At 36.3% G+C, this 11566-nt stretch overlaps 1 pseudogene; it reads left to right on the top strand.

The window, feature by feature from the left end:
• Nucleotides 1–989: 989 nt before the first annotated feature.
• LOC140035995 (luminal-binding protein 4-like) lies at nt 990–3829 on the top strand (annotated as a pseudogene).
• Nucleotides 3830–11566: the final 7737 nt, after the last annotated feature.

The raw sequence follows: 11566 nt of genomic DNA, 5'->3' as shown, positions 1-11566 counted from the left end.
GTCTAGGTACTATCACAACCACCAACCAATGAAAAACACTGGTAGTTAAGTACCATCTTACGTGTATTGAGAACTAATTTTAGGATTCCCAGTTTTGGAGGATGAAGTATGAGAAGACTTGTATGCAAAACAAAGGTCTCGTTCTTTCTTTATCTTACATCTATTCATATTCAAATATTTATAACCCATTGATATGCATATAACACGCTCATAAAAATATAGCTGGTTAGATGCTCTGAATTTCATTAGCCATAATGTTGACCGTCTGCCTGATGCATTGGATTGTAAATATTGTGAAGTGAAAAAATTCTACTTAGAGACAGCGAACTTTTACTATTCTGATGGCAAGGTGGTGCTCAATGAAAATAAGCTGCCTGATTATTCGATTCAGTGACTGTCTGCCTAATTATTGTTTTTGCCTGTTAATGTGCTAGATTGTCACTGTATAGGCAGAAACTCTGGTAAAACAAGATTACACATCTGATATTATGCCTGTTGATGTTACAGCAAAAAAAGCTCTCATAATTTCTTGATATTATGTCTGTTGATAGTCAAACAACTATAGCTCATTGATCAGCATTGGCCTAATTTTCAATGATAAAAGAACGCCTTTTTTTTACTAGGCATTGATGTCTATTTTCATTGTTTTTGTGCTATTATTTTTTCTATTTGATTTTCATAAATGAAATTTTTCTTATCTGTAAATTGGTTGGAAATGATTCAAATTAGTTCTCTCCAATTAAGCCAAAAAGTATATCAATTCGAAATGAGCCAAAAAACAAAGAGTTATTATCTGCCATGCCCTCCTCACGTAGCAAGTGACTAAAGATTTTTAGAATAACTATTATAGGATCTTCTTTAAACTAACTCAGTTCGCTAATTTGATAGGTACTATTTGATACTTTCAAAGCCATTTTTTTGCAAGGAAGGATTGGGAAGGAAGAAAAAAGGGAGATGGGAAAAAAACCATTAACCACTAGGCTATCTATCAGATTGTTCTTCGCAGTTCATATCCTTCTTCTGTTCCTGCACTGTTTGTTAGTTTGATACTTGATGTTCATTTCATTTTCTTGAAATTAAATGAGTTCTTATTTTTTCCACTTGTTCTTGGGATGGTCACCACAATGTTTGAGCAAGCTCTTCGAACTCTTCAATCCCACGGTTGCTCGAGTAATTGTGGATTTCATCATGAGTGTGGAATTGCTTCATCCTGCAGTGTTTTAGTTTTTTTCTCTCAAAAACTATACATAAGAGTTTTACTTTTTCCAATAATATTTTTCGGTGCAAAAGGCTGTCTATCTACAATTTCCATCACCAAAGAATAAGCTGCAAAATTGGGAATAGTCATTGGAATAGATCTTGGAACTACCTATTCATGTGCTCATATTTACAAAAATGGTCATGTTGAAATCACAGCAAATGACCAAGGAATCGTATTAAGCCATCATGGATTGCATTTGCTGGTAGCGAAAGACTGATTCGATGTTAATGTTGAAAGAACTATCTTTGATGTCAAGAGACTTATTGGATGAAAGTAAGGCACACTCGTGTATTTATCATTTTTGCTGGAACATTTTGGTGTGTATACATATGCTCACTGAAGTCTTAACTGTTATATAACAGGATTGAGACTAATGAAGTTTAGAGGGATATGAAGCTCGTTCCTTGTAAGATTGTGAACAAGGATGGAAAACCTTATATCTAGGTGAAAATTAAGGATAGTAAGGTTAAAGTCTTCAGTCTTGAGGAAATTAGTGTAATGGTTTTAACTAAGATGAAAGAAGCAGCTAAAGCTTTCCTTGCAAAGAAAATTAAGGATGCTGTGGTAACTGTTCCCGGTATAGTTCAATTTCTAGAGTTACTCGTTGAATCATATTTTACTTCAATGATGCCCAGAGGCAGGCAACAAAGAATGCAGGTATTATTGTTGGGCTGAATGTTGCTAGGACTATCAATGAACCCAGAGCAGCAGCAGTTGCCTGTCTAACTACGAATTAAAAAAGTTTATCTAACTACACTAATTAACTGTTGATTTTGCAAAATATTGAACAATGATTAAAGCAACCAATTTCTTGTATAAGTTTTATTAGTTACATTTCTTATAAAAAGCTTTCATATGGTTCTAATTGCTCTGTTTTATTGTAGGCAAAGGCTTTCATCAAAGGATTATAGAATATTTCATCAAGTTGATTAACAAGAAACATGGAAAGAACATCAGCAACCACAATAGACCACTTGGAAAACTGAGGGAAGCTGAACGTGCCAAAAGAGCTTTAAGCAGCCAGCAGCAAGTTAGGACTCATGCTTGATTTGACGAGTTGAACAATGACCTCTTTAGCAAAAACATGGGACTTGTCAAGAAGGCTATGGGGGATGCTGGTTTGGAGAACCACCAGATGCATGAAATTGTTCCTGTTAGTGGGGCTACCAGGATCCCAAAAGTCCAATAACTTCTCAAGGACTACTTTGATGGAAAGGAACCCAACAAGAGTGTAAAACCAGATGAAGTAGTGGCTTATGGGGGTGGTGTTCAAGGAGGTATTCTAAGCCGGAAAGGTGGTGATGAAAGCAAAGGTACTTTTTAAAATTTTTAATGGACATGTAAAACTTGATATTTTGCAAACTTAAGATGCAACTTGATTGTCTCAAGAAAGTTGAAACTGTTGGTATTGAAACTGTTGCTGTGGTAATGACCAAGTGATTGGTACTTGTGAATTTATTTTGCTGCTTCATAATTTATGAATTCATTCCTTGTGAACCCAGAACAAAAAAAAAATTTGCATGTGACCAAGTTGTAGCAATATCTTGCTACTTCCATTAACTGTTACTGCAGTAATGACCAAGTGATTGGTACTTGTGAATTTATTTCATTGTCATCTGAGTTGTTGTTACATGTTAATGGAATGTATTTGAACGTCAAAGGAGCCTCTTTCTTTTGAATCATCTATACTAAATTACAGCTGTATATGTAAATATCATGCTTTCCTTTTTCTTGTGAATCATCATTACTGCATTGGCTGTATCCTTTGTATTAGTACATGACTACTCTTTGAACTAATATATTTTTGACTAATACTCCTTTTCACTCCCAGCCCAAGTTCACGATACACACCACATCACTCTTTTCATCATCTAAAATATTAAAAATATTACAATAACAAATACAACCTTACTAACAGGTCTAAAGTTCCCACGCCTTGCGTGGGAAGCAATCACCTAGTTTTAATATATAAACAACCAAAAGCATAAACATTAAACAATAATTACTGTGGGAGTCCAATTTAATTGTTCAATAAGTTGAGCTATTTAAAGAAGAAGAAAGAAAATTAAAAAAAAACTGTTTTGGAGAGCTCTTTAGTTGAGCTTATGCAGTGTTGTATTTGTATAGATTGGACTGTGATTTCTAACTTCTTGCTGGTGTTGTAATATGTGGGCCCAAATTATATGAGGTTCTTAATGAATTGTAATTTTTGTCTTAATAATCTAAGTCTCATTACTTGTTCTTTATTATTGTACTCCTCCCCTTACCTACTTCTTTTACTCTTTTATGACAGATAAATGCTATTCATACTAGCTTTTGGAAGATATCTATGGTTATGGTTGAAGAATGTTGAAGACAAAATTGCCTTTTGCTCATGGAGTGGTTCATTTAGATGTTCTTCAATTTCTTAAACTGTGATTGCTTTTGTAAATGTACCTTATGTACAAGTGATATTTTGGACAAATGTTATTTTTGTAGGCATTAGTTGGGCAATGTACACTTGAATTTGGCATTTGAGAATGCTATATTATTACCATGTAATCTAATGCAAATACTTTTGGTTATCAATCGTTCATGTTTATTTGTATGGTTTGTTTAAAATCAATGATTTAGCAATGATTACAGGCCAAATTATGACTATTAAGCTATTATGAAATTATCTAATGACAAAAAAAAGTTGTCACAAAATAGAAAATAAAAACTCCTTGTCACAACAGAGACTGTCACTAAATCTAAGTTACATTTGTGACGACAATTGTTGTCAGTAAAATAGTTATATACAATGGCTTTCGGTCCTTTTTAGTGACGATTTTAAGTAGAGCATTTTTGACAAAAGGTCAATTCGTCAATAAAACACTTCCAGATTGTCGTCACTAATGACAACTATTTAGTGACGACCAAATAGTTGTCATTAGTGACGACAATCTGGAAGTGTTTTATTGACGAATTGACCTTTTGTCAAAAATGCTCTACTTAAAGTCGTCACTAATGAGAACTATTTAGTGACGACATTTTAGGTCGTCACTGTTTACTTTTACCGACGGGGATTTAGTGACGACTTTGTGACGATCAAAAAGTCGTCAATAAAAGGTATTTGTGACGATATTTGTATGTTCTGTGATGACTTTGTGTTGTCACTGATGAACAATTTTCTTGTAGTGTTACTTGCTGTTTGTTTTACTTAGAATCCACTGGTTCTTCCCAAAAACCATGTTTTGGACCTCTTTCTACATTAGATCTTCTTGGTTGCATGTTTAGCAGTGAGTCATGAGGGTTGTATGGGGTCTAATGAGTGTCAAGTTCTTGTTTATCAGCTGGGTAGGCTGCGTTTTTCTTTAGTTGAACAAGTATGCAGTTTCCTTTTGGTTCCTGTGACCTGTTTTCTTCAAAAATGAATTAGGAAATGTTGTTAATGTTTGCTGGTTCGAATTGTTGAAGGATTAAAGGGTTTCAGTCCTGGTACAGATGCATGAAATTTTGTTTGTTTCATAGTCTGAATTTTAGAAGGTTTTCTCGCATGTTTTGGTTTGACATTTCAAGTAAATGTTAAGGATTTCATTGCTGTATTTTCTGTTTGTCTTGCTTTCTTGGCATGATTCCTCTCGGTTGACATAGCTAAAGGTAGGCAAACATGTTTGGGTAGTGTTAAAAACTGATGGTTGGGGACGCATGTGAGTACGGTTGATAAAATAATGAGTTTTTGTGCAAGTCTTTGGTATGAAGCCCGCATAGGTTGAAGCTGTAAATTTGCAGAAGAAAACTTTGATTTCTAGGTTGTTTTCTTTTCATTTTGCAGCCTTATGTATCTTTTGATGCTTTAGTATATGCTTGAGGTTGTTCAAAATGAAAATGCATGCTGGTTTTGTTTCCTAAGTTTAGATTACGTTGGGCTGAGATATGGCAGCAATGTGTCCAGAACATTTTCTTTCTTTGGTTGCTTTGTTTTTCCAGAAATTCTTGGGTCGAATCTTAACAGATGTTCAGGTCACATTTGCTGCGTTTTGTATCCGAAAGTTTGTTGAATGTCCCCTCTCTCCCTATCCCAAGTTTCTTGCATTTGTGTGTCTAAATAAGTTAGGACCTGCATTGAGTTGTTTTTCTGGTTAAATGTATTAGACTTGGCATAAGCAACTAAGGGTTCCTGCAACAAGGTTGGAACTCCTTGTTTGTCACAGCAATGTTGACAGATTGGAGCTCTCGGCTTATTGCAGCAATATGGAGCATGGACAAACCCTTTTCTTTCTTTTGGTTGCTGAAGTTTTTGGATTGTTTGAAGTGTTTGATTTGCTTGGGATGCCATGAACATATCTGCTATCTGAAAGCCGTTAGTTTTGAAATTGGGGGAGGGAGGGCGTTAACCACGCATTTGGTATTCATTTTCCTGTCTGGGTTTGATGTCTTGAAGAGCTGAAGTTTTTATTTATAGGCAATAGCTTTGGGGTCATTGGTTAGTTGAAGTGTTCAGTGTTGTTAAGAGGTGTTGAGCGACGGTTTAATTGTGTTTGGTTCGAAGTCTTGTATGAAATTTGTTGCCGAAAGCTTGTATACAATTGCAGAAAGCTTCATCAGCTGGCTGCCGAAAGTTTTTCTTCTTGCAGAAATGTTTCGTAGCATTTGCATGAAATTTGCATGAAAATCTTCCAAGAATTGCATTTTAGCCCCTTAGTTTTGGGATAATGCTACTTTAGCCCAAATAATTGAATAATTTAATCAATTGTATCCCCTTAACATGTCTTTTTTCTGTAATATGTTTTAACATAATTGTTGGACAGATTTTAGTGGGATTTTAGGATAAAATTTGAAACTTTAATAAATTTTGATGAATTTATAGTTTTGATTTCAATTTTCCTTAAAATTTGTAGCTAGTTTTGTTATTTAATTATAATAAATGGGTTTTCATTCATTTTGTGAAGTTTAGCATTTGATTTTGACATGTTTCATCTTAAGCCATTAATTTTAATTTCCTTTTTTTTAGACCCTTAGTATTTTAATAATAATAAATTGATCCCTCGAATTTCTTTAATTCTTTCAAATGGGTCCTTGTTTGTTTCAATTTGATGAATAGGGGTTGTTTAGTTCATTTGAATGCTTTGAGTGATTCAATTTGGTGTTTATTTCCATTTCATGTGATTATTTATTAATTAAAGTGATGCCTTGACCTTTTCTTGGTTTTTTTAAGGTAAAAAAGTAACTTCACTTCATTAGGGCACCAATTCAAGGGAGGTACACTCTTCCCCTTATTTTGATTTTTACTTGACCCTATGTGCCCCTATGTGACTTTATGTGCTTAATTGCATGCCTTTTGAATGTTTTCATTTCATTTATTTATTTAGTCTCTTTATTTCTTTTAATTTTGTATATTTATTTTAGTTCAATTTTGATTATTTGAAAGGCATTTAAATGCCAAATTGTAATAGTTAGGGGGATTCAGGATATGTATTTAGATAGAATGTGTAATAGTTAGGTATCTATTTTATTACTTATTTTATTCCTTCCCCCTTTTTAGATTGTAGATAGGGCCCCAAATGTAATAGTTAGGGCTTTGTTTGCTTTATTTGTTTGGGGTGTTTTGCATGCTTGTGTGTTACGTGTTATTCGCTTTCTTAGAGCCTTGCATCTAGACATCATGATTATGTGTTATGTGTTTATGCGATATTATGTGTTTATGTGACAGCCCCACATTCCCCAAAGGCGAACCAAAGGGGTTAGCGGACTGCCTGCCCAGCTCTCGCCAGGACTAACGGTGCAGTTTCGAGCGATCTATTGCGTTCCGGAACTTACAAACGCGCGTAACCAAGTCAAAATGGCAAAATAACCCAAAATAAAAAAAATGAAATCCGGAGTCGGCCATACATAGTAACCGACCCGTCAGAACCCAATCAAACATCAAAATACATATACAACATAACATTTAGTATTTACAAGCCAAAATGGCATACAAAAGTTACTACATGTATGGTTTGCCAAAATCAAAAGTGAAACGGCCCTAAAGGTACATTTAGGGTTTCGATTCATAAGCTATACAAAAGAGACATTCATTTAGCTCATTTGGCAACCAACTAGCAAGAATCATTCCAAAAGTAGTCATATGCCTGTAAGGAAAACAAAAGGAACGGTGTGAGCTAATTGCCCAGTGAGATACTATCACTTAAGCAACCAAGTTCATGTAAACATAAAGCTTTTCATTTCAATTCACCAAAAGTAAACAAAGGCACACATTAATGGTGGTGATACAAGGATACGGATGGCTCTCAAGAGCCCTTTTCCCTCGTTTGCATTTCTTGATCGGACGTCATTGACTCTCCGTCAATGTTCAAAAATAACCAGCCGTAGACTCCACTTTACTTCCATTCCTTCCACTTAACATTCCCCTACCGGGCCCGAACTCCAAACACTTGCACTGTGGTATTACTCGAGTAAACCGGAATCAAGAGTCTCTCATACTACAAGATTCCATATAACACTTCCCCAAGGCACATTAATTGGCACGACCAAGCCCTCGCTGGCTCGATTCAATCAACGACCCATGGGGTTAAGCTCAAGGATAACAATTGTAGTCGTTGGATGCTCGTCCAAACGACACCAAGCCATGTACTTTCATTTCATGTAGCATTTCATATAACATGATAAACAATAAGTGAGAGTGATAAAGTACACTTTCACTTCAAGCAAATAACATTCAAAGCACCAAGTTCAAGTATCAAAGCCATATATTAACACACAAGTGAGTAGTACACTCACCAAGCTTGCAAATGCGGTTTCATGCACTTCCGTCACAAGAACGTCGTGAACCACCGTCACGCCCTAAAACATGCAAACAAGTACAATGAGACTCGATAACGAGTCATAATCCAATGTCAAATATAACCCCAGTAGGGTTCCATAAGCATACACACACATTAGAGGAAACCAGAAAATTCGGAAATACAATTAGCTTTGGCCCTTAAAAAAAACAATTTTTGACCTCTTTTTGCGGTAATGGTACCAAAGGCACCACGATTACCAGATGAAGGTGTACGATACACCGTTTCGAAGCTAAAAGACAGGGCTACAACATTACAGAAGGTCACTTGACCCAGTTTTGAGTGCAACCAGATCAAAAATGCAAGGTACTACATCAAAACCGTAAAAACAGATTCACAAAACGTATTCTGGTGTAAACATCATACTCAGCCTACACAAGTCCAAATCCCGAAATTCCAAAGCCACTCGAAAGCTTAGAAACAGGGCTACATTTCATCAGAAGACCTCAACAACCAATTCCAAAGCAATTCCAGCCAAAACAACCAATTACAGGCGCAATTCTTACATTCGGACAAAACCAGGACAGCAAGGGTAATTTTGACTTTTCTCATTCTACACTACTCCAATTGACCTGAAATTTTGCAGACACCTCTAAAATGTCATTCCCTACAATGTTCATGTTTTAAGCTAAGGCCAATTCGGCCTCTAACTAGGAGCTACAAAACCAGGCAGAATGTTCTTCACAAAAACCCTAACTTGTCAATTTTTCTTCCAAACAGAAATTGGTTGCAATTAATCACTTTTTTCCACCTCCTAGAGTCATTACATACCATTTCCAATCATCATAGATAGCCACACAATTATGTTCATATTAAAACAGAAAAATCACCAATAAATAGAAAACTTCACTAATTCAACCACAAATCAAGATGTAATCCATAATATTGCACCTTATACTACCACTAATCACAAATTAAGCATCATTAGAGGAAGGAAAGTGGTTCTTCACAACTCACCTTAGAAACAAGAGAGAGGGAGCAATAGGTCCTCTTAGCTTTCCAAATAACCCCACAAATCAACTCTCTAACACTAATTGAAGAGGTTTTATGGAGAAATTTCAAGTTTCAATGGTTGGTTGGATGGATTTGAACTAAATGGAAGCAAAACTTGAAGAGTTTCTTTCTTTCTTTTTGAGAGAGAAAGCAGGCCACAAGAGAAGAGAAAATGGAGAAATTTTGGTAGTTTTTTTTTTATTTAGTCTGTGACAGCCCCACTTTCCCCTAAGGCGAACCAAAGGGGTTAGCGGACTGCCTGCCCAGCTCTCGCCAGGACTACGGATCAGTTCACATCGATCTAATACGTTCCGGAACATACCCACGCGCGTAAACAAGTCAAGATGAACAGTACCAGTCACGTCCGACTCTGGATACTAGGCTGAGAGTAGCTAATTTTTTCTTCTGCCGTTTGAAATACGAGTTAATCCGAAATCCAACCAAATATCAACCAAACATATATACATTGAAATGTAACATTTACAAGCCAAAGCGGCATATCAAAACGATTCATCATGGATATACATGTTCGGTTTGCCAATCAAAAGAAATTGAACCCAATACACATCAGGGTTTCATTCAAAGAGCTATCCAAAAGATACATTTACATGAGCTCAATTTGACAACCAACTAACACAACCTTTTTCAAAAGTGGTCATTTCCTGTAAGGAAAACAAATGGAACGGAATGAGCTTAAACCCAGTGAGTTACTACCACATAAGCAACAAAGATCACATAAGCATAATCTTTCATTTCAAGTACACAATTAAGAAGTAAAACAAGTCGGTAAAAGGATACGGACGGCTCTCAAGAGCCCATTTCCACGCTTACATTCTTGATCCAATCTCATTGACTCTCCGTCAACGTTTATGAGTACCAACCGTAGAACCCACTTCACTCCCATCCCTTCCACCAAACATACCCCAACCGGGCCCGCACTCCAATCAGTAGCTTTTGATAATACTCGAGTTTACCGGAATCAAGAGTCTCATTACTACAAGATTCCCCAGTACAGTCCCCGTGGCATGTCAATTTCCACGACCAAGCCCTCGCCGGCTCGATTCAATTGACTACCAACAGGGTTGAGCTCAGTAGTACAGTAAGGCCGTTGGATACTCGTCCAAACGACACCAAATCAGTTTTTCATGAAGTGAATTCAATATCTCATATAGCAAGTGCAGTATATCAGTGAAGCGGTAAACAGTCATTAACGGTATCACAAGGGGTGAGGACGGTCAAGTACACCCTCACCTCAATCAATTCCAATAGCCAAATAAGCCTTCAAGGCATCAAAATCACATATAGCAAAGCCACATTGTAACATTCAAGTGAGTAGTATACTCACTTATCAATTAAGTGTCGTTTCATGCACTTTCGTCAAGAGAATGTCGTGAACCACCGTCACGCCCTAGAACACGTAAACAAGTGCAATGAGACTCGATAACGAGTCATAAATCAATGCCAATCACAACCCCAATAAGGTTTTATAAACATATATAAGCATCATAGGTAACCAGAATTTCAAAAAAAATAGCATTAGCTTTGGCCCTGAATAAAAACAGTTTTGTCCTTATTTTGCGGTAATGGCACCAATTTCACTACGATTATCGGATGAGGGTGCAAGACCCACCATCTCGAAGCTAAAAGACAGGGCTACAACATTACAGAAGGTCACTCAACCCATTTTTGAGTGCAAACAGGTCAAAAATGCAAGATACTATATCAAAAACGTAAAACAGATTCACCAAAACGCATTCTAGCGGAAACATCATAACTCAGGCTCTACAAGTCCAAATCCAGAAATTCCAAAACCAGCTGAAAGCTAAGAAACAGGGCTACAATAATGTAGAAGATCACTCAGTCCAATTCCTAGCACAACCAGGTCAAATATACGAGATACTAAACCAGAACCACAAAAACAGGTTTACAAACTTCATCCTGCTGTAATCAGTACAACTCAGTCTGTACAGGTCCAAATTCGGAAATTCCAAAGGCATATGGTAGCTAAGACATCAAGCTACATTTCATCAGAAGACCTCAACAACCAAATCCAAAGAAATTCCTGTCAAAACAGCCAATTACAGGCGCAGTTCTGCCATCCTGAAGAACCCAAAACAGCAATAGTAATTTTGACATTTCTCACTCTACACTACTCCAAATGACCTGAAATTTTACAGGCACCTCAAACACATCAATACCTACAACTTTCATGTTTAAAGCAAAGGCCAATTCGGCCTCTAACCATATGATATAAAACCAGACAGAAAAGGGGGTTATGAAACCCTAACTTTTCACATTTCCTTCCAAATCCAAAATTGGTTGCAATTACCAATCATTTACACCTACTAGAGTCATTAAACATCATTTCCAACCATCATGGACAACCACAACATCATGATCAAATTAAACCAGAAAAATCACCATTAAATTGAAAACTTCATCAATTCATTCAAAACCAAGAAATAAACCACAAATGTCATCACTTTAGCTTCCACTAAGCACAACTCAA

The sequence above is a fragment of the Coffea arabica genome, chromosome 2c (genome assembly GCF_036785885.1).
Source record: "Coffea arabica cultivar ET-39 chromosome 2c, Coffea Arabica ET-39 HiFi, whole genome shotgun sequence".
Classification (NCBI taxonomy): Eukaryota; Viridiplantae; Streptophyta; class Magnoliopsida; order Gentianales; family Rubiaceae; genus Coffea; species Coffea arabica.
Note: the sequence above shows the minus strand (reverse complement) of the source record. Positions and strands in the feature narration are given on the sequence as shown.